Source organism: Sus scrofa, chromosome 9 (assembly GCF_054392235.1).
Source record: "Sus scrofa isolate SSC_HxYL_T2T_F1_AM1 chromosome 9, Sscrofa_HxYL_maternal_Yorkshire_Landrace_v2.0, whole genome shotgun sequence".
Classification (NCBI taxonomy): domain Eukaryota; kingdom Metazoa; phylum Chordata; class Mammalia; order Artiodactyla; family Suidae; genus Sus; species Sus scrofa.
Genome location: NC_139391.1, coordinates 138,300,736 through 138,323,143, shown reverse-complemented (window position 1 = coordinate 138,323,143; position 22,408 = coordinate 138,300,736). Strand labels below are relative to the sequence as shown.

Here is a 22,408-nt window from a genome sequence, read left to right as displayed (position 1 = left end):
GAGCCTCTGCTGGCTTACACACCTGTTACCCAGAGCAAGAATCTTCTTTTTATTTCTCTTCCTTTCCAAACCCATAAGCCCTGTTTCTTATTCACTTGGGGGTGTACCATTGTTTTCTCACGTTTTCAGTTTCGTTGGCATACAGCTGATTTACAATGTTATAAAGATCCTCCTTCTGCCACCCCTGCCAGCGGTACACGTGGTCACCTTGGGGGCAGCGTGAGGCCCTGAAAACCAGGGGACAAGTGGCACACGGGGCAGATGCCTGAACACGCCAGGTCTAATTCCAAATGTCACCGGAACATGGCTCAAATACGCGGACAAAGGAATGGACACGCTTCTGCCTCCTCTTCCCTCACCATGTGGATGCCTGTTCCCATCCAGGACAACTCTGAGCAACACACTTCAGGCAAAACTGTAGGTCTTAAATGGATTTTTGTGAGCAGGCCAAAAACCCTGACCACCCCGTTAAAGGACCATTTTCAAGCGGATTGTGTTCTAGGTTCTAAACACCTCACTTGGAAACCTGAGGCACACAGCTCATCAGTATGAAGTCTGCCTATACAGTAAACCAGATTTGAGAAAACATAGGAGTTCTGATTTGTTTTTGTTCAAGAATCCTATCAGGGCATCCCCGTCGTGGCTCAGTGGTAACGAACCCGACCCGTATCTATGAGGACATGGGTTCGATCCCTGGCCTCACTCAGTGGGTTAAAGATCCCTTGTTGCTGTGAGCTGTGGTGTAGGTCACAGACTCAGCTCAGATCCTGTGTTGCTGTGGCATAGGTTGGCAGCTGATCTGACCCTTAGCTTGGGATCTTCCATATGCTGCAGGTGCATAAATAAATAAATAAAAAATAACTATCTTAAAAAAAAAAAAAAAGAGTCCTATCAATTAAGGCCTGTGGCTTAGGCCTATGGAGTCAACAAAGGCTCCCTTCTCTTTTTAAGCTAGAGAGCCTCTTCCCTGATGTTTGCGCATCTTACAAAAGAGCTGCTTGCCTGTCCCTTTCTGGACCTGACCCAGCCTCCTCCAGAAATGGCTTCGGAGGTGTCAGGACCCCGTGGACACAGAAGCCTGTGGCCTTCGCTGCAGACATTGGTCCCTAACTACAGGGTTATTGGAGTGTACGTGTGAACGCAGAACTCAGCGCGGAGAGAAGGCTGCCCAGGCGGCCCCGCACTCCACAGCATCGCAGGGCATGTGCCATGCCTCTCTGCACTGGCCTGTCTCTCTGCAGACCTCGCTGCGGAATCTTAACCCACTTGATCTGTGATCTTGGCACAGCTTTCTGTCCAGATTTCCAAAGGTCTCTTTTCCTCCTCTTTACCTCTTTGCTGTCCTCTCCTTCTCCAAAAAGAACAATAAAAGCAATCGGAGAATTCAGTTTCTCATCTTGTCTAGCTTCAGTCTAAACAAGAAAACATCTTATTGAAAAAGGGGGTGCAGGCGGGGGGGAAGAGAAAGGTGATATTTAATTTTATTGGGGGAGAACAGATCATGACTGGAGAATGCCCGGGGCTAAATGAGACCATCAAACCAAGAGCAGAGCAGCGAGCCGCGTGCACGAATATGAAGTAATATCTTTCCACGCTGAGGGAAGCTGACACTCAATTTCAGAAGCTTCAGGCGGGCGGCTCAGCTCGGAGTCCAGTGAAATCATAGCTGCCTCCTCGGAACCGTTTCCCACTGCTCCCACTCTCCACGGTGAAAGCTTAAAAATGCAAATGCAATGAGGCCAGCGAAAGAAAAATATCCAGGCTAACTGTGCTCTGGAAAAGTTAAAAAAAAAAAAAAAAAGAATAAGAAGAAAGAAAGAAAAGCCTATAGCTCAGAGGGCAATCTTAAAGTCAATGAAACAGCAGCGCTAAATGATGCTTCATTCTGATGGATAATGTGAATTGTGCTTCTCCCTCATGAGTTTAGAAGCATTTAAAGAAAAGGGGAAAATCACCCTCTTCAGGAGATTCATTTCTCTTCTGGAAAAAAAAAATTGTCTGATTTTACTGTCACTTTGGGTTTGATGAAGAGTAAAACCAGAGCTTATTCTAAATGTTTATGGCTGAAAATTACCAAGGTCGGGGGCTGGGGGAGAAAAAAATCCCTGAAGAGGTCAAGTCCCACCCCATTTGCTCAGGGAAATTCAAGCCTAGAGCATCCAAAAAGCCTATAAAAATATTTCTTCGGGGATACAGATTCTAATAATATGTGCAACATTTACTGAACACTGAGGGCCAAGGATGAGCTTAGCACTTTATGAGAATTATCTCATCTTCACAACCCCCTTCCCCACACATACCCACGCAGGAGGTCCTATTATGCTACCCATTTTACAGGTGAGGCAACTGAGGTTCGGGAGATTGACTAACTTGCTCAAGCTTTCATAGATAGAAAGAGACTGGGCAGGACAGAGTTCAAGTTCAGGTTATCAGCTCCAGAGCCTAAGTCTACACCATGCGGTGTAGCCCACAGCACTCTCTCAGGCCAGTTCATTTCAACGCAATTCAGGAAGTCTCCCCAAACAGTGACATTACTACAATTCAGCAAATTAAGTCTTATATTGAAATTTCTTTGAAGACTGCATTTCAAATATAAAGTCATCAGTATTTGATAAGCAGGCACTTACAACCCTAGGCTGAGGGACAAAATAGGGACAGCCAAAAAGATATGTGCCCCTCCTGTGCTTAGACTGTAATTGGAAGACTTTTTTTTTTTTTTTTGCTTTTTTCTATGGCTGCACCGGCAGCACACGTAGGTTCCCAGGCTGGGAGTCTAATCGGAGCTGTAGCTGCCAGCCTACACCACAGCCACAGCAACGCTGAATCCTTAACCCACTGAGCAAGGCCAGGGATCAACCCTGTGTCCTCAAGGATCTTAGTCCGGTTCATTAACTGCTGAGCCACAAAGAGAACTCCCTGGAAGCCCATTTCTATTAAACCATTTCACTCAAAAGAATAACCTACACTGATTTGGAACCTAAATTCTTCTTGGTGTAACTCAAGTACATTTTCCCACTTTATGATGAGATATTACAGCCAAGATGCCAACCTCACCACTTTCTCTAGTTCTTATGTAAAACCGCAGCTCATGAAACGATGCTCTACATTGCTAATTATTAGAGAAATGCAAACCAAAATACAATGAGGTATCACTTCACAACGGTCAGAATGGCTATCATCCAAAAGTCTACAAATAATATATGCTAGAGAGGGTGTGAAGAAAAGAAACCCTCCTTCACTGTTGGTGGGAATGTAAATTGGTATGGCCACTATGGAGAACAGAATAGAATATCTTTAAAATATTAAAAATAGATACACCATATAATCCAGCAATCCCACTCCTGGGCATAAATCTGGAGAAAACTCTAATTCAAAAAGATCCATGAACCTCGATGTTTACAGCAGCACTATTTACAACAGCCAAGACATGGAAACAACCTAAGTGTCCATCGACAGATGAATGGATGAAGAAGATGTGACTGATACACACACATAGAGGAATATTACTCAGCCATAAAAAAGAATGAAATGATGCCATCTGCAGCAACGTAGATGGACCTAGAGGTTATCACATTAAGTGAAGAAAGTCAAAGACAAATATCCTATGATATTACTTATATATTAAATCTAAAAAAATGATACAAATGAACTTATTAACCAAATAGAAATAGACTTGCAAACATAGAAAACAAATTTACAGTTACCAAAGGGGAAGGGAGGAGGGATAAATCTGGAATTGGGGGATGAACAGACACAGACTACTTTATATAAAACAGATAAACAAGGACCTACTATACAGCACAGGGAACTGTATTCAGTACCGTGTAATAACCTATAAAGGAAAAGAATCTGAAAAAAGAATGTATACATGTGTATGTGTATATAACGGAATCACTTTGCTATAACCTGAAACATTATAAATCAACTATGCCTAAAAAAAAATAAATAAAAATTATGTAAAGAGAACTGAAATCCGAAACTGTCAAGTACATGGAAGAATGAGAGCTGGCACACAAGATTAACGCAATCGTTAGGAAGACAGGCTGACACGATCTTGATCATTTGGGGCTGTATGTACCCTGCAACCCAGAATGTTTGTTCCCAGGTATTTTCTCTAGAGAAATGCTCGCACACGGGTACCAGAGGTCCCACGTGTGAACGTTCCTAGCGGCAAAATGTCCATAAAAACTGAAAGCTGGAAAGAGCCCAAAGGCCCATCAACAGCAGAAACAATAAATAAAGGGTGGCTTTACTCTCAAGGGAAGAGTCTGATCTACTGAAAATGAATTGATTACAACTGCACGCATGAATCAACATCATGAATCTTGTAAGCATAATGAGCTGAAGAAGGACGTAACAAATGAAAATATATTTTATACATACCATTCAAAAAGAGATGAAATTAAACTATGTGGTTTAATAGGTAGTAAGGTGCTTTTTTTTTTCTTTTTTTTTTTTTGGTCTTTTTAGGGCTGCACCCGAGGCACATGGAGGTTCCCAGGCTAGGGGTCAAATCGGAGCCGCAGCTGCCGGCCTACACCACAGCTCACAGCAATGTGGGATCCTTAACCCACTGAGCGAGGCCAGGGATCGAACCCGCAACCTCATGGTTACTAGTCGGGTTCGTCTGCACTGCGCCACAACAGGAACTCTGGTATCCATTTTTTAAATGTTCATTAAACAGTACATATGAAATGGATACCTGTTACATGTTTGTATGATTTATATGACTACTCTTGTGTATGTAATACAGTACTAAGTATACACTCTGACTCAATCTGGGTCATGGAGTTAAGCCTCTGTTTTCATGCGGTTACAGAAATTCCGAAATCATTGGCACTGATCCCTCCTCCTCATGAAATTCCCTCCAGAGGATGCCCCATGAGACCAACCAGCCCCTGCTTGGATACCCACAGTTACGGGGAACTCAGTACCTCTCACAATAGCCCATTGTGTCTTTGTTTTTCAGGGTTGATTTTGTAGGCAATGGAGCTTCTGATGTGTTCATCTGTCTGTTTATTAACTGCAGTAAGATTATACATAACAGAAAAATTCACCATCTTAACCATTTTTAGTGTCCAGTCTTCTGGCACTAAGGACACTCAGACTGCTGTACAACCATCACCAGCATCCACCTCCAGAACTTTTTCATCTTCCCAAACCGAAATTCTACCCTCTTTTAACCACTCCCCAGTTTCCCCTTCCCTGAGTCCCTGGCAACCTCCAGCCGACTGTCACTATGAATTTGGCTAGTCTAGGTACTTCATCTAAGCGGAGTCTCTCCACGTTTGCCCTGTTGTGACCAGCTGACGTCACACTGCGTGGTGTCTTCGAGGTTCACCTCAGGTTGCAGCGTGTGTCACAATTTCCTTTTTTAAAGCGGAGTTATGTATTTATCCATATTCACCCACAGGTGGATACTCAGGTTGCTCTTCCCTTTCGGCTATCGGGAAAAATGCTGCTCTGAACATGGATGGAAGCCCATTTCTTCTCAACTACTGGTAAGTTCTCCCTTATACTCAATTAAAATTTTTTCCTTGTAAACAACCTAAATATCCACCAACAGAGGAGTGGTTGAAGAAGATGTGGTACATACACACAGTGGAATACTACTCAGCCATCGGAAGGAAAGAAATAAGGGCATTTGCAGCAACATGGATGGACCTAGAAATTATCGTGCTAAGTGAAGTTAGTCAGACAGGGAGACACCAACATCAGATGCTACCACTTACATGTGGAATCTAAAAAAAGGACACAATGAACTTCTTTGAAGAACAGATACTGAATCGCAGACTTTGAAAAACTTATGGTTTCCAAAGAAAGACAGGTTGGGAGGTGAGGGGATGGACTGGGAGTTTGGGATGGAAATGCTATGAAATTAGGTTGTGATCATTGTACAACTATAAATGTAATAAAATTCATTGGGTTAAAGAAAAATAAATTGACCGAAAAAAGAAAAATAAATAAATAAATAAATATTTTCCTTGTAACTTTTGCCTATTGGTCATTCTATTACCTTAAGTTCTGGCAAGGCAAACCCTCTGCCTTTTACCCACAAGGAAACCTCAAATATTGGAAACCTCAACTTGGAGTTTCTGCTGCGGCACAGTGGGTTAAGAATCTGACTCTAGTGGCTCAGGTTGCTGCAGAGGCATAGGTTCGATCCCCAGCAATGGGTCAAAGGATACAGCATTGCCAAGTCACAGCCGTGGCTCAGATTCAGTCCCTCAATCCCTGGCCCAGGAACGTCCACATGCAGCCATTAAAAATAAATAAAGAAGCGAATAACCACATAAGACACCCTCGACATTTTAGTTACCTCTTCTTTAGCCCAGATGTCACAAGGTTCTTTGTTACCCCAATTACCTTTCATACGACGCACTCTCTAAGCTTCTCATCAACCTCACGTGCTTCTCTGGATACATCTTGAATGACAATAACTTTTACAGAAAACACATCCCACTATTGTTTCATCTTCTGTTTATTGCTCAATAAAAGGCCCTTCACCTAGAAAGCCCTCTCCTTTCCTCGGCAAAACCAGGTCCCCTAATTCAGTGGCTGTGCAATTGATTTTTCGAGCTTCGATACAGCAGATTAACATTTTACACTTGATAAGTCTCACCTGCTTGAATTTGGTTCAGACTCCAGGCTGTTGAGATCACTTTCATGTTCTCCCATATGATTCTATGTCATACAGAGAAACTGGAAACCCTATTTGTTACCACATTCCTTCAGCGCATTACCGTATATATTGAACACGACACGGTAACGGCGAAGGTAAAATCTTACTGACCTCTCCTTCCACGCTATTATTTGTTAACACGCTTTAAAACATAAATTCAACTGACTAGAAATTCACTTAACTGCAATATTGCTTAATATACCTACCACAGTCCTATCCACTAGGACCCCATGGAAGACTTTGTCAAATACGTTGCAGAAATCAAGCGGTGCTGGGTTTATGGACCACCGCAGACTGGCCAACGTAGTTGGTCCATATTGGGTCAGTTGATGGTAGCCGTGTCCATGCCAGCTGCCAGAGGTCACCTGATTCTCTTTGAAGCTTGCAGAAAGCATGAGATTCATGTACTGTCAGGGAGTTTTATCAGATGTAGTATCACGTTACCTGGGAGTTGGCTTCCAAAACTACTTTTTCTCTCTTTTTGAACATTAGAAGAATATTTTTCCATCTCTAGTATTTCTGGGAACTTTTCTTCATGATTGCTGAAAATGAGTTTTAAGATTTCATCTGCAAATGCCTCCAATACATGAGGTGCAACTGCCTGGACTTAGCAACTGTGATCTGACTCAAAGTGACTGGCTGCACGCTGGTATTTCCCACCCACCTCTAACTCCTACTTAACATACATCTCTTCTCTGACTTCCCCATTCTTTTCTTTCTTTCTTCTTTCTTCTTCTTTTTTTTTTTTTTTTTTTTTTAGTGCCATACCATGGCATATGGAAGTTCCCAGGCTAGGGGTCGAATCAGAGCTTCAGCTGCCAGCCACAGCCACAGCCACAGCAAATCTGAGCCATGTCTACGACCTACACTAGAGCTCACAGAAATGCTAGATCCTTAACCCACTGAGCAGGGCCACGAATCAAACCCACGACCTCATGGACACTAGTTGGGTTCGTTACCACTAAGCCACAAAGGGAACCCCTGACTTCCCGCTTCCAAATGAAGGCTGCACTTAAAGTCCCACTGGGCTTCCATCACCTCCCATTTATCCATTAGCACTACAATTTTCTCAGGCCATTGGCTCATCTATTCTTGGGAATTGGAATTTTCATTGTCCTTCTTGCAATTTCAAGCCCTTTTTCTTTGGTTAGCAAAATAAGATCTGCAGTCCCTAGCAGATAAGAAGGAAAAAATTGATATCCAAATACCAGAAATAGATATCCAATACATCAGATTTTGACTAGCTCTGCCATCACACAATGGAAAAGGTCTCCGCGTTAGCTGTGCAGCTACTATAAAAGCTGCCTTAAGAGAACTCAAGAAACCGGACTGCATCAAAATCAGACCTATAAATTAGCCCCCATTCACTGCCATTTTATTGATCTGGGGAATATCAAGCCTCAGTTTTTTTTGTTTGTTTGTTTTGGGTTTTTAGAACCGCACCTGTGGCACATGGAGGTTCCCAGGCTAGGGGTCCCATCGGAGCTATAGCTGCTGGCCAACACCACAGCCACAACAATGTGGGATCCAAGCCATGTCTGCAACCTACACCACAGCTCATGGCAACACTGGATCCTTAACCCACTGAGTGAGGCTAGGGATCGAACCTGCAACCTCATGGTTCCTAGTTGGGTTTGTTTCCACTGCGCCACGATGCGAACTCCCAAGCCTCAGTATCTTCGTCACTTAAATGAACTCAATGTTCAAAGAGACAGACGCGCTCCTGTCCCCGTGGACCGGGAAATTCTCAGGCGTGTGGAAAGACATCACACCATACGGCATAGAAGAACGTAGGGTGCTTAGCACCCATAATAGCAGAGCCCTAAATTTAATTATGCCCTCAGTCATCCTCCTCATGACATCCCAAAGCAACTGTACATTCCCCAGTGCCCCTGACTGAGACCCACTGAAAGGTGACCTTAGAGTCAGTCCCTTTAGCTCTGGATTTCTGGGCCTGTAATTCTTTGCAGACCAAGACGTTGAAGTTTTAAATCGTTAATAACTTTACGTTAGTCAATAACTTATTACGTTATTGAAAGTCATTTTCTGGATAAAACAGTCTGTTCATTTTCAGCAGACACACAACACTTTCACCCAATTTTTTTAAAGGAGCAGGAGCAACTAATTACAAATCTGGATGTTCAGGAAAACTAGGACACAATGCATCATTTCAGTCCATTCGATGAAGAGCCTAGATGAATAAGAATGTAGACCAATTCTTTTTTTTTTTTTTTTTTGTCTTTTTAGCTATTTCTTGGGCCGCTCCCGCAGCATATGGAGGTTCCCAGGCTAGGGGTCCAATCGGAGCTGTAGCCACCGGCCTACACCAGAGCCACAGCAACGCAGGATCTGAGCCGCGTCTGCAACCTACACCACAGCTCACGGCAACGCCAGATCGTTAACCCACTGAGCAAGGGCAGGGACCGAACCCGCAACCTCATGGTTCCTAGTTGGATTCGTTAACCACTGCGCCACGACGGGAACTCCCGAATGTAGACCAGTTCTTACCATAGGATCACAATAAAGAAAAGAGAGCTGCTAAGTCTATACGTCACTTTCCTTTGTTTTGAAGACGTGAAGCCCAACAAGCTTCTCACTTTCTACTGTACCTGAAAATTCTCCTGTAGATCAAAAGAATTTCTCCAAATCCAGGAGAATTATCTTCCTGCTTAGAACTTGTCTCAGAGCAAATAATTTGGTCCATCAACACTGTGCCTTACAAGGAGGCTTATTTTTTCATCCTTGCCCCTTACAATACTTTCCTGTCCCCAGCCCCCACCGTCACCACCCAAGGAGAGCCAGAGCCACGACCCGCTGGCCGCCGCCCTTCAACAGAACTGGCACAACTAACTACTCCAGGGCAATGCAGAGGTCTCCACAGCCAACATGTGCAGAAAGTGTTTTCCTCTCAAAAGAGGAGGCGACCCTCCTAGAGACATATCGGGCACCTTCCAAGGCTTCTGAGCTAGTCCAAGCAGAAAGAGGTGCTTATGAAACCGAAGTCGCCTCTTTCTTTTTCTTTTTTTTTTTCCTTTTATTTCCCCTTGGTAGAGGGTAAAAAATAGAGAAGGCGTGGTTTTCAAACAATGCATTCTGGCAGACTTCCTCCCCCTTCCCAACAGTTCTAGCATCTAGCATCAGCAAAACGTGTTATGTCACGTTTCCGTGTGGAGACAAAGACAGAAGAGATTCACTGTGCAATGGGTGGGGCTTTGAGACTCTTGGCTTCTCGTTCAGTATTGCTCTGTCCTTTCTTCCCGGATTTAGGGAAAAGACTGTGAAGGCTGGGGGCTGCACAGGAAAGAGTGAAGGGACAGAGCAGGTGAGCAGCTGGAATGGACAGAGCTACCTCAAAGGCACTGGAAGTTGCACCCAAACCTCCAGCTCATTTTCGTTTTTCTGCTCATTATCTGGCTGTAGAGAGTCAGCCCTGGGGCAGCTCCTCTCCCAGCAAATAGATTCAGGTCTCCAGCCTAGATTGGAACCGGGCTTTGGACAAAGGCTACATAATCCCATAACTTCTTCTGCCACATACAGAAGAAACAGGGCATCTTCGTCTTCTTTAAGGACCAAGCCAGCGAAACCATGTTTATACTGTAGCAGGTGGGATCCAGGTTAGATAACACAGTCACTGGCAATGAGTCCTGCAGCAAAGGGATGCTATGAAATGTCTCATCCAAAGTCTTCTCGCTCCTGGTGTCCAGCCTGGTGTTTTCAGGAGGCAGTAGCTGGTAACAGCTTAATTTGTCTTCCGTTTCTTTCTGCATTTCTTTCTTTTTTTTTTGGTCTTTTAGGGCCACACCCATGGCACATGGAGGTTCCCAGGCCAGGAGTCGAATAAGAGCTGTAGCCACCAGCCTACACCACAGCCACGCCAGATCCAAGGTGCATCTTCGACCTACACCGCAGCTCACTGCAACACTGGATCCTTAACCCACTGAACCTGCATCCTCATAGTTACAAGTCAGATTCCATTTCTTGATTTAACCAACATTTCTTCAGCAGCCGTCTCCCTGCTTGGACCTGGGGCGGGAGAGGGGAAGGGAAAACTTCTCCTTTGGCATCTAAGCTACACCAGTACGACCGCAATGAGAATGGACAAAAATGCTCGGAGTCAAGGCCGATAAGGTGATGGAGTTGACAAGTTTTGATGACAAATAGGATGGGAAGGGGAGGAAAAGAATCAGGGGTGACTCCTAAATTTCCAGCACGAGCAACTGGGTGAAAGGGGATGCCACTGATAGGAAAAAGGAGCACAGAGGTGTTTGAGGGAATGAGTTTGGGGCAAAATATGATGAGTTCAATTTTGACTTGTTGAGTTTGAATTGCACCTAAGAAACGCAGCTGCAGCTGGAGATGTTCAAGAGAAAGTCGGACACACAGGGCTTCTTCTGCTTAGGACCGAGATGCGGCAAAAGACACAAACATGGGAGGCAGAGCATAAGGTAATTTGTAAAATGAGAAGAAAGGAGGGATGGAGAAGGGAGGTGTATCTTTCCAGCCCTCAGAGAGATAAGAAGATACAAACAGAAATCTCACCATGCTTTGGAACTGATCACTAGCCTAGATTTCCAAAAAAGACGCTACATTAGCGAGGAAAACCCCATGAAGTCATTAAAGACAGCCTTGATTGGCCCAAACAGTCTGCATCTTTCAATAACAGCAAACGGATCCCTGGGCAGATGCGGCTGCACAAACCCTCCCTCTGCCCTCTGCCAGCCTGGCCAGCGATGGTATGACCTTCCAGATGACCTTTCCAATGACAGAAGATCCTAGGAAAAAGAAGGCTTTACCAGCAAAATCCCTGAGCTCTGCCAAACAGCACTACCAACCCCAGCTTCCCAGAATGGAGTCACAGGGTGGGATTTTACCAGCCCATTCAAAGAAATTTTTTTTTTTTTTTTTGCTTTTTAGGGCCACACCCGCAGCATGTGGAGGTTCCCAGGCTAGGGGTTGAATCAGAGCTACAGCTGCTGGCCTATAGCCACAGCCACATGGGATCTGAGCTGCATCTGTGACCTACACCACAGCTCATGGCAACACCGAATTGCTGACCTACTGAGCAAGGCCAGGGATCGAACCCACATCCTCATGGATCCTTGTCAGAGTCGTTTCTGCTGTGCCACGACAGGAACGCCTAAAAATTGCTATTAAAGGAAAGTTGACCGGGCTTTATCCCAAGAGCTTTAGCATCTGCCCAACCTTCCTTGGGTTTGCCTCCACCCATGAGGCAGCACCCCAAGAAGCAAAGAGCTTCTCCGCAAGCCTAGCAGAGAGGACCCCAGGGGAGCATGGTTTAAGGCACAGAACCTCTGTGGGTGCCCTTGGAAAGAAGGCCTTTAGCAGGGATGTGGGATGACATGGCAGGGGCTGGGCTGAGCACAGAGCAGGGAGAGGGCGGGTGCCATGGTACCCAACCAAAGCCAGGGCGGGATGGGGCCGCCTGCCAAGTGATGAATCTCCCTCAGGTCCAGATGCTTCGACGTCAAACCAAGCCCACCCCTTTGGGGCTAAAATCTGTTTATTCTTGGCTACGGAAGATTTCGGGCTTTCAAAAGAAGAGAGGAACTGAGAAATGAGAACATCCTGAGGTCTTATCAAATGACTCTTGAACTCTTCTGTCAACATAAAAAGCACCAGCTACACACGAATATCCTGTAACAGCCTCAACAGCACAAACACGCTTTCAGGTCACCAAGAAAAGTGTTTTGCAGAAGTGACACTAAAACCGACGAAAGAGGAGTTCCCGTCGTGGCGCAGTGGTTCACGAAGCCGACTAGGAACCATGAGGTTGTGGGTTCGGTCCCTGCCCTTGCTCAGTGGGTTAAGGATCTGGCATCACAGTGAGCTGTGGTGTAGGTCACAGACGCAGCTTGGATCCCACGCTGCTGTGGCCCTGGTGCAGGCCAGTAGCTACAGCTCCAATTAGACCCCCAGTCTGGGAACCTCCATGTGCCACGGGACCGGCCCTACAAAAAGGCAAAAAAAAAAAAGACAAAAAAAAAAGACAAAAAAAAAACAAAAAACAACGACAGAAAAAATAAGAAGGCTCATTTTTCAAGGCTGACTGAAGGCACACATCACATCCCAAGGGACCAAATTAAAAAATCACACCCAGAAAGGGGCTCCCTGGAACCTTTTCTAAGGACAGGTTTTTCTTCTCTTCCTTTTCCCTTTTATTTTTGGATTTTTAAATAAACCTTTTATTTTTTCACTTTAGAAGAGTTTCAGATTTACCTTCCTTTTTAATATCCCACAATTTAAAGGAAAATCAAAAATTGATTAATCAGTCCTGATAAAGGTGTTTTTAAGAACCACCACCAAGGCTATCTAACTTTGAAGAAACCTGGCCTTCAAGGAAAAGCTTAGTCTGACACGAGAAGCCAGCAGTAAACCTCACAGGGGTGTCAGTGGCCTCTGCGTCAGCTGAAGCCAAACGCCAGGTATTTTTACGGGTCAGAATTGATATAAAAATATTCCTTAGCTTTTAGCTCCTGACAGTTGGTTGGCAAGAACTCTGGCATGTTTTGGTTCACCCTCACCACTCGGCTAGGTCACCGGACTGTGACAGTGACAGGCCCGGAGGGGAAGAGAAACTAGGGCAATGGCTCTGGGGAAGGGCCACAGCTGGGACCAAGAGGTCCTCTAAGTCCAAGCCCAGCATTCCAGCCCCGATGCCGCAGAGATCAGGAGTCCAGCATGATGCAGCTAGAGACACCTGTTAGAGGAGCTCCCGACGTGACTCAGTGAGTTAAGGATCTGGCATTGCCGAGAGCTGTGGTGTAGGTCACAGAGGTGGCTTGGATCCCACCTCACTGTGGCTGTGGTGTGGGCCAGCAGCTGCAGCTCTGATTCAACCCCTAGCCTGGGAACTTCCATGTGCCACGAGTGTGGCCCTAAAAAGAAAAAGAGACAGAGAGAAAGGGAAACAGGTTAGAGAAAAAAAGAAGAAAGATAGAGAGGAGAGGGAGAGAGGGAGAGAAAGGAAGGAAGGAGAAAAGAAAGCAAAATGCCTAGTAAAGTCCTGCTCGTAAGGCGTCTGCAGGGAGCACGTCCTTCCTGGCAACACAAATCCCCCTTTGAAGGGCTGTTTCTCCAGCCATTTCCTACAGGAAATACATTCTGCAGAGCCAAGAGGCGCCCCCTCTGGGCCCTCCTCCGCCAAGCCCGAGGACAAGCCTCGCTGTCCCCACAGCTGGTTCCCCATCCAGGTGGCAATCAACGCACCCAAGCACAGGAAGTCACAAGAAGGGGATGTGGCCCACACCCCCAACCCCAGGTGACCAGGCCAGATAATACCAGGAAAGACGTTCAGTCCCCTGGGTCCCTTTGTCACCTAGCTCTTGGGGTCACAGAACTGAACAGACCTGTGCTTCTCAAACCTGGGGGTCTGTGAATCTGGGGGTGCAGATTCTGCTTCAGTAGGCTTCAAGGGAGGAACCCGAAATGCTGCCTTCCTAACCAGCTCCCGGGTGCTTCTGCTGCCTCAAGGACCACACTGCAACGGTCAGAGCTGGGATGGCCAAAGGGAACCTCTCTCTCTCAGTGCTCTTCAAACCAGGCTCCTGGGAAGTGCTAATAAGGTTCTGGAAAGATCAGGAGGAAACCAAGACCCTCTCTGTACCCCAGCTTCAACCAGGATGGCCTTGCTTCTCTGTTATAGAAATTGAAATTCTTCGTAAGATTTCATTTGATAAAAGGGTTCCTTTGTCTTCTAAATCTGAAAGCTACTGCTCCAATCCAACAAGCTTGCTTTACAGAAGAGGAAGTCAAGTGAGCGTGAGAGAGGATAACTGAGTCACATGAAGTGACACAGCTAATTGGTGGCCAAGCCACATCAGAGCCTTGGCCTCTTCTTCCCCACCCGACTCTTCACTCTCTTGGAGAGAAGGCTTTACAAAAGCCATGACTCAGCGGTTTCTCCTCTTTCTCTTAGGTTTACCCAGGTAAACCCACCAGAATCCCACAATGCTCTGCCTCTGCCCACCAGAGGCTGGCTCTTCAGAGCTGCCCTGCCAGCTCCACCTGACAAGTCAGGGCAGCCAGCAGAGGAGGGAAGAAGCTTCCCGGAGCAAGGTGAAAGAGAGCTGCATTCCCAGAGGCAAGAGGGGTAGGCTGTGGAATCGTTGCACAGATGGGCAGGCATGTGCCTGCAAGACTTCAGAATTCCTTGTCTCCAAGGAGGGGCCCAACTGACTCATCAGGGCACTTCCAGACAGCTTACTTCAAGCTGATTTGCAGCAGGCATGCTAGGGCAGCGGCAGAGCCCCAGCTGAAAAGGGAAGTTTGTCATAGACGGGAGCAAAGCGGGAGCTGGGGGAAGTGAGTGGAGGTCGAGGAACGTCTAGTACCAAATCTGGGAGCAGGAACCAACAGATACTCTGAGGCATGCAAGCTGGGGCCAGGGCATGAGTCAAGACAATGTGGTGCCTGGCCCCAAGATCCTACGATCTGGAGAGATTGTGAAGAAGCAAAGAACACATGTGAGACCCTTAGAGACCAGTACAGAACAAGACAACTAAAAGCTAGCCTGGAGGGTTCAGACTGTAACAGCCACAGCAGGTCAGCGCAAAAGAGATCACATGAGCTAGAGCGACTCGGGCGAGGGGTGGAGGGGAGGTGATGAAGGCCACAGAGCAGCAGAGAGGATGGGCAGAGGAAGGCAGGAAGAGAGAATTAAGTCACGGATGGTGACGGAGGTGGACAAAGGAATGAGCAGGTGCTAGAAGCAGCATCTGCAGGGGTGCAACGTGAATCACGTCTTCCAGAAAAGCAAGGCAGGGCCTGGGTGGCTTGGATCCTTAGCAGAACCACTGCCCATCCAATCCAGTTCGAAGCTGCCTCTGCCTCTCCACAGGGCTTTTCTAATTCTCAAGCTATTGGGCCGCTCCAGGAGCTCTGCAGCTCTACAGGCCACAGGAGAAATGCTGAGTTCCATTTTGTGGAGGTCTTGAGCCAAGTTCAAGGTCACATGTCAAAAACCATCAATATCCATGTGTTGTTTCTGGCTCCGGCTAAAGCCTCTCTATTCAAATCCTGGGATACACTCCGGGAATAGAATCAGGTCAGCCCCAGGAAGGACATCAACCCCAGAGATTCAGAGAGACAACATGCTTTGTCAGAAATATCAATTACAAGAGAGAAATCCAACACCATTTCTTTTCTACTCACGCCTGGCTCTGGTCGGACCCCAACCAAGCAGCACAAGTGAGTCTTGTGGGAAAATTGAGTCAGGGATGAGATTTTAACATCTGTATTTCTGAGGTAGATAAGTCCCCTGCTTCCAGAGGATGCCCAGCTCAGACTACAACCCTAAAGATGGAACTGCAAAGCCTCCTGCTTCCTGCCTCACCACTTCATCGCCCACCTCCACTGCCCCGTCTCCTGACCACTGCCCTGTGTTCAGCCCAAACGACTCAGCAGCCTGGCATTCTTCAAGCTCACTGGGATCCCCAAGGGTTACAGATAACAAGTCATGGAATCTGATTCCTTGACCCCTGCCTCTCTCTCTCTGACCCATCCTAGCATCATAACCTTCCTACTGCCCTTCCGCAACCTGCTCCGGGTCCTTTCCCAGGTCTCTCTACAACCTTCTGAGGAGTTAAGCTCTGCCTGAAGAGTCATCTAAGGCTGCTAGAGCTGTAAGGAGCCTCAGAGTCTGTCTTCGCCAGCTCCATCCCTTTGCCAAACAAGAAAACTAAGAGCTACAGATGGGAAGTGACTTGTCCAGGGTCACACAGATCCTTGGTAGCAGGGGTGGGCTGGAATCTTGGTCTTTTAACTCCCAGACCTCAAGACCTTTAATCACCTTATGGCAAGATGGCATCACTTCCCAAGAACCTACCCAGCCTCCACACAACCATATCCCTGAAGCCATTTGCAAGTGAAGACACATGTCTGATGGCCACATGGTCCATAAGGGATCCTGGTGGTGGGAAGAAGAGCCTGGCTCAGCTATTTGAGATTATTTTACTTCCCTTTAAGACTCAGCCAGCGATGATTAAGTTGCTGACCTAGATGGCACGCCGTTATTGCATAGTCACCCCCAAAAAGGAAGCAGAGGCATATTAAAGGGAAGTCTGTGTGAACTGCATCACTAAAGAGTGAAAGGCAGAGCAGAGCTTATTAACACCCTGGCTACATCTTGCAACAATTGTGTGATTAATTCAGATCACTCCCTGATGCTTCTTTTCAGACTTTCAAACCACTCATTGTCTGCAACCGTTTTGTCAAGCCCCAAGCAACAGAAATCCCACGCTCCCCACGTCTTCAGTTCTGCTGGAAAGAATCTGTGTGGGTCTGGCAGGCTGTCCCGAGTGAAATGAGCTCTCGGCTGAAAGCCCAGGACACCTGGGTTTATTTGTTATTTACTGAGTAACCTTGAGCCCGTAGGTTTACCTCTCTGAATTTCACCTGCGTGGGAGAATTAAGCTGGAGGCAGAGAAAGAAACAAGACAAACTCCCCAGGGGCCTTGCAGGGTAACGAGCCTGTGACACTGGCTAACGCCAACATCCTTCACTGCCTCCACTGAGAGCAGAATGAGAGCATGGGAAACTAATATTTATTAAGCATTCGCCTTGTGCCAAGGATTGTGCGGGGCTCCCGCCAGCCTGCAATGTGGGATCAGGTGAGTCTCAGCTGTGGAAAGAGTGATGAGAAATGCAAAGGAACTCAGTTTAGTGAACACAGAGCCGGGATTTAAATAAGGTTCTCCTACTCAAAAGACCTTACTTTCTGCGGCAGACGACAGTGCCTTCAGCCAAAGATGAGTTCGTATGAGAGGGCTGGGGGGAGGGGTGCAAATTGAGAGAGAGAGACAGAGAGAGACCCAAGGACACAAATCATTCAAATACCAACAGTCAAGGTTAAGGAAATGAATGATGAGGACTGGAAGGCAAGGGGTAAATTCACTGCCTTCTTGAAAGGACCTAAGACTCAAGGTCCAGCAAAGTAAGTAATACAGGGCTTCCAGCCCAGGACTAAGAGTTTGGTTTTGTTTGTTTGTTTTTAAGAGGAAGCTAAAATCCAGAATCTTATGCCAAACCACCTAATTTATATCCGTAGCACCTCACCCATGCCCAAGTTCCACCTAAGACCCCCTGTTTGCAAACCCCCAATGGTGAGAATAATCTTCTCAGCATCGGAGTGAGAAAGACAGAACCACTTCACTCTGGGACCCTGGGAAGGCCTCACCTCTGATTTCCATTTTGGAGAAAGTGAACTTTCTGGAATGTTCCGAGCTAGGCTACAAGGGCACTGTGATTCCACCAACCCCACTAAATTGCGGGGGCTCATACCAGTAATTCTTTTCTCCCCTTGGGGGAGCTGAGGAAGCCATGCATGCATGCCACTAAAGCCAGGAAGAGTAGCTTTTTTTTCTAATAAGCAACAAATTATTTGAGGGGGACTTGGTTGAAAACTCGTTCTACCTCTGTAGTTATATCCAATTAAACCATAATTACAGGGAGTCAGCACGCATCAGAGCTTAGTTGGAAAAGAACAGAAACACCACAATTCTTCAAAACGCTGGCCGGAGGGAAACCTGTAATTTCTGTAATTTCACCTACCGTCGTCCTGGCAGGACCTTCATGGGAAAGATACAGGCAGCTCTTGACTTTCCATCAGAGGACAATCCAGCCGGGGCCTCTCGGCCACTGTGTGGCGTTGGCTCACTTACGGTTCAGAAAAGGCAGGCGTACAGAGGTGTCTCTTATTTCCTCTCAAACAGGCTGAGAACTAAGGGCAGACACTCTCCAAACCCAAAAAGAACGAGGCCCTCGCCCTGTGGAGAAATCGGAAACACACATGGTGAAATCATCATCATTCTTTTATTTTTTCTCTTGAGGTGGGGATGAAGGGGACACCTAGATGCATATTAATGAATTGATAAGTAAAATCTACAAGGACACCCTTTGGAAGCATGTCTAAGTCCTTGCACAAAATCCCATTTGCATGTCCATTTTCCATTCTCACTCGGACCCATGGTCCAGGAAGGCACGTTGCAGGGTTAGGGTTAGGGTCTCCAGCTACAACACGCGGCGGAAGAGCTTCATTAAAGCTTGGAAGGTCTGCCATGCGCAATATTATAACAGCCCATTTTGCTAAATCATATTCTTCTCCCGAGAGTCCGTGGACGTGTCCGTTTCTGTTGAATCCTTTCCGCGCCTGCACGAACTCCAGGCTTCACTCTGAAGGGACCGTCTCACCGAGAACCTACCAGGGGCAAAGAGCCTCGGGGCTGTGCCGAGGCCAAGGGTGACTCTGCAGAAGCAACATGCGCTATAATTCCTCCTAATCCCCACCTCGTTTTTGTCGCAAAATACATGCCTGCGAGGGAGGGAAGTTTTAGTCAATTCATCACGCAGTCGTTACACCCTGACCCTGTGTGCGCGGCCTCGTGCTGGCTTCTGGGGGGAAGAAGAAAAGGACTAAGAGCCTGAATTTGTGACGGGAAGAGGAACAGCAAAAGCCTTGGCCCTGAGTCGGGAAAAATCGCTTCTCAGATCTTAATCCTAACTCTTCTTAATTAGGTTGCTTCACATGAGTTACGTAACCTCAGTTTCCACACCTGTAAAGTGTCTGTGTGTGAGCCTTACAGGCAACCCTGGCATCCGCATCGTAACAGGCGTTCACGGCGGGCAGAGTGTAATCAAAAGCACTAAGTAGGAGTTCCTGTTGTGGCTCAGTGGGTTATGAGCCCGACTAGCAACCATGAAGTAGCGGGTTTGATCCCTGGCCTCGCTCAGCGGGTTAAGGATCCGGCGTTGCTGTGGCTGTGGCATAGGCTGGCAACTAAAACTCTGATTAGACCCCTAGCCTGGGAACCTTCATATGCCACAGGCGCAGACCAAAAAAGCAAAAACAAACAAAAAGCACTGAGTAGAAAAAAACATGTGGACATTATCTCCTGGAAACCAGCAGCAGCCCAGTGAGGCTACAGCTTGGGTTGCAGGACCAGAAGGAGGCACCCTCTAGGGCCCACAGCCTCCCTCCCCTAAAGCGCTGAGGGCTACCAAGGAGCAAAGCAGACAGGAGAGCTGGCTCTGGGGAAGCATCGCGGAGAACCAGTGATGGGAGAGAGGTGGGGTCAGGGGTGTGCTGGGAAACGCTTAACAACCAGCTCTCAGCAGGACCCTGACTTGTAACCTGGTGTACATACTCCCACCTGTGGCTGATTTCCAGTTACCAACAAACAAATTTAGCAACCATATGGGAAACTATTTCCTGAAATGGTAACAACTGGCTCTCACAGCTGCAGTACATCTCTGGGTTGGGCTGAGGAAAAGTGGGGGATGCCAGCCAGGTCCTCGGCCCCAGAACCAGGTACACCCAGCAACTCCCGAGTCCATAAAACTGTACATTTTAACATTCTGGAATCTCAGTTGTGACAAACACAATGACTCCAAAATCCTATACATCGTTAGAGGAATATTCCCGTGCATTATCCAAGCATTACTATTATGCCCGTATTACAGACGAGCAAACAGTGACTCCGACTTGACTAAATTGCATAATTAGCAATGAATGGGGTCTGAGCCCTCACCCCACCCCAGAGGGAACCTAACACCTAGCTCCTTCCCAGTTCAGGAAGCCTGAGAGCCCTTCTCAAGCTCCTCCCCATCCTGAGTTTCCAATGATGCTGAATAGACTTAGGGCATCAGTCCTCCCAGCGTTTGGAAAGTGAATCCCACAGTGACCATTGCAGCTGGCGTTCTCTTCTTCCTTATCCCCCTCCCATCCAGTTCCCTACCCCAGTATCACAAACTCCAAACTCCTCGCCCACGTCTCTCCGACTCAGGAAGGGACGCAATCTCATCACCTCCAAACCATTTGCTTCAGTCCTGCTTCATGCTCCTGCTTATTAAATTGTAGGATTATCCCACTCTGCTGCCGCGGCAGGGCTCCTGGGCGGGTTTATTGCGCTGTTGCTCAGAACTGCTGAACTCAGCACCAGCACTGGCTTCTCCAGGACGGGGGCAAGACGGATGAGCTGGCACCTGCGAGCCTCCGAGGGCAGAGACCTGTGCTCCAAGCCCCAAAACGATTCCCCACCCGAAGGTCTGGTTTCTAATTATTTTGCAAGTATGAGAGAACCACGCTTGGCTTACTTCCCCCTCTAAGAGCGCAGAAAGTGTCGGAACCTTTCAAAGAAAAGTGTGCAACAATCCAGGCCTCCCCCGCTTTTTCTAGCTCATCCATTTTGCCCACCTAATCGCCTTTCTGTGACTCGTAGGCAAACCCGGCTAATCCTGCGCTTGTCATTAGCGGCAGAGACACGTGCGCACACACGCATGCGCACACCAACCCTGCCCGGTGCTGCGCTAAGCATTCTGATGGCCTCAAGTCCGCCCATCTCTCGTTACCTGCTCACGCGTCATTTTCTCCCCATTAAAACTTGCCCCTCTCCTGCCGCTCTACCTCTTTATTTAGCAAATTCTAACTGGCACCTCATGAAACATACCAAACACGCGGTGAGGTAGCCAGCAGAGATTGCCAAACTCGATTACCTGCGTAGATCCATCTTGCCTTGGTGCTGATGAGGAAGCTTGGCTTATATTTTTTTTACCTCCTAGGCAGGGTGGGCCCTTTCAGTTTCTTCCCATCCTTCACTCCAGACCCCCCAGGTAGTAAACCTGCGTCTGCCCAGTGACCCAGGGTGGAGCTTGGGCTCATTTATCTTTTAGGAAGAAGACTCGCTGCCCACCCCTGCTCAGCCCTGCCACCCGGAAGAGTCCCTGCACCAAATTCTCTCTTCTCCAGTTGGTGCACTTCCTCGAGCATTTTTTATCTCATCTGGTAGCACCTCCTTTGTGAAGCCTTCCTGATCTATAAGACGAGGGTGGAGGCTCCTCTCTCTTGGCTGCTGCAGTGTTCCGGCCCCTCTCTCCTGTAGCACATGTCCCCATGCTGGCCCCTTCACTGCACTGGAAAGTCCTTGTGTCCAGGGGCTGAATCTCAGACATCCATTTGTCACCTGCGTCTGGCACATAGTAGGTGCACAATGAAGCGTGTGTGACAATATGAACCAACAAAGACACTTTGTCTCCCCTCTGCATTCTCCAGACCCTCTAGTTCTTCAAACGATAAGGGCCAGGAGTCAGGGATGGGAGACCGTGCAAGCTGTCTCCAGCTCAGTGATTTTAGATTCCCCCGGTGTTTAACAACATGGACCGCTTCAGCTCATCAAAGCCTCTTCAGTTAAGAATCTTCCCCCCCCACCCCCGTCCCCTCTGCCTTCCTAAAGTGGTATTCAGATGGTAACATAAAAACATAAAATCTCAGGAGTTCCCTTTACGGCTCTTCAGGTTAAGAACCCGACAGAGTGTCCATGAGGATGCAGGTTCCATCCCTGGCCTCACTCAGTGGGTTAAGGATCCGGCTCATGAGCTGTGGTGGAGGCCGCAGATGCAGCTAGGATCTGGCATTGCTATGGGTGTGGCATAGGCCAGCGGCTGCAGCTCTGATTCAACCCCTAGCCTGGGAACCTCCATATGCCGCAGGTGCAGCCTTAATAAAATAAATAAATAAATAAATAAATAGTTCATGGTTTAGAAAGAAAGACCAGAAGTCAGTAACTAAAAGATGATGTGTGACAGAGGTGCGCACAGATCACAGGTCCTAGGTGCGGTATGGGGTGTGGCGTCAGGAAACAGGGCACAAAGGGCTGGCTAGAGAAAACCAGCACCAAACTCAACTCCTGGGGGACAACACGTGCACCAGGCAAG

At 47.3% G+C, this 22,408-nt stretch overlaps 1 long non-coding RNA gene across 6 annotated transcripts in view; it reads right to left on the bottom strand.

Annotated features, from left to right (window-relative positions):
- The window catches only part of LOC102159171 (uncharacterized), a 134,991-nt gene that overhangs the window by 13,647 nt on the left and 98,936 nt on the right, over nt 1-22,408 (bottom strand). For 3 of the 6 annotated variants that reach the window (XR_014816873.1, XR_002336078.2, XR_014816876.1), the window contains one exon: nt 18,251-18,465. This is a non-coding gene — a long non-coding RNA (uncharacterized LOC102159171). Of the gene's footprint in view, nt 1-18,250; nt 18,466-18,900; nt 18,977-20,502; nt 20,863-20,891; nt 20,947-22,408 lie in introns of those variants that run through there. The other 3 variants (XR_014816875.1, XR_002336079.2, XR_014816874.1) reach the window with 3 other exon arrangements.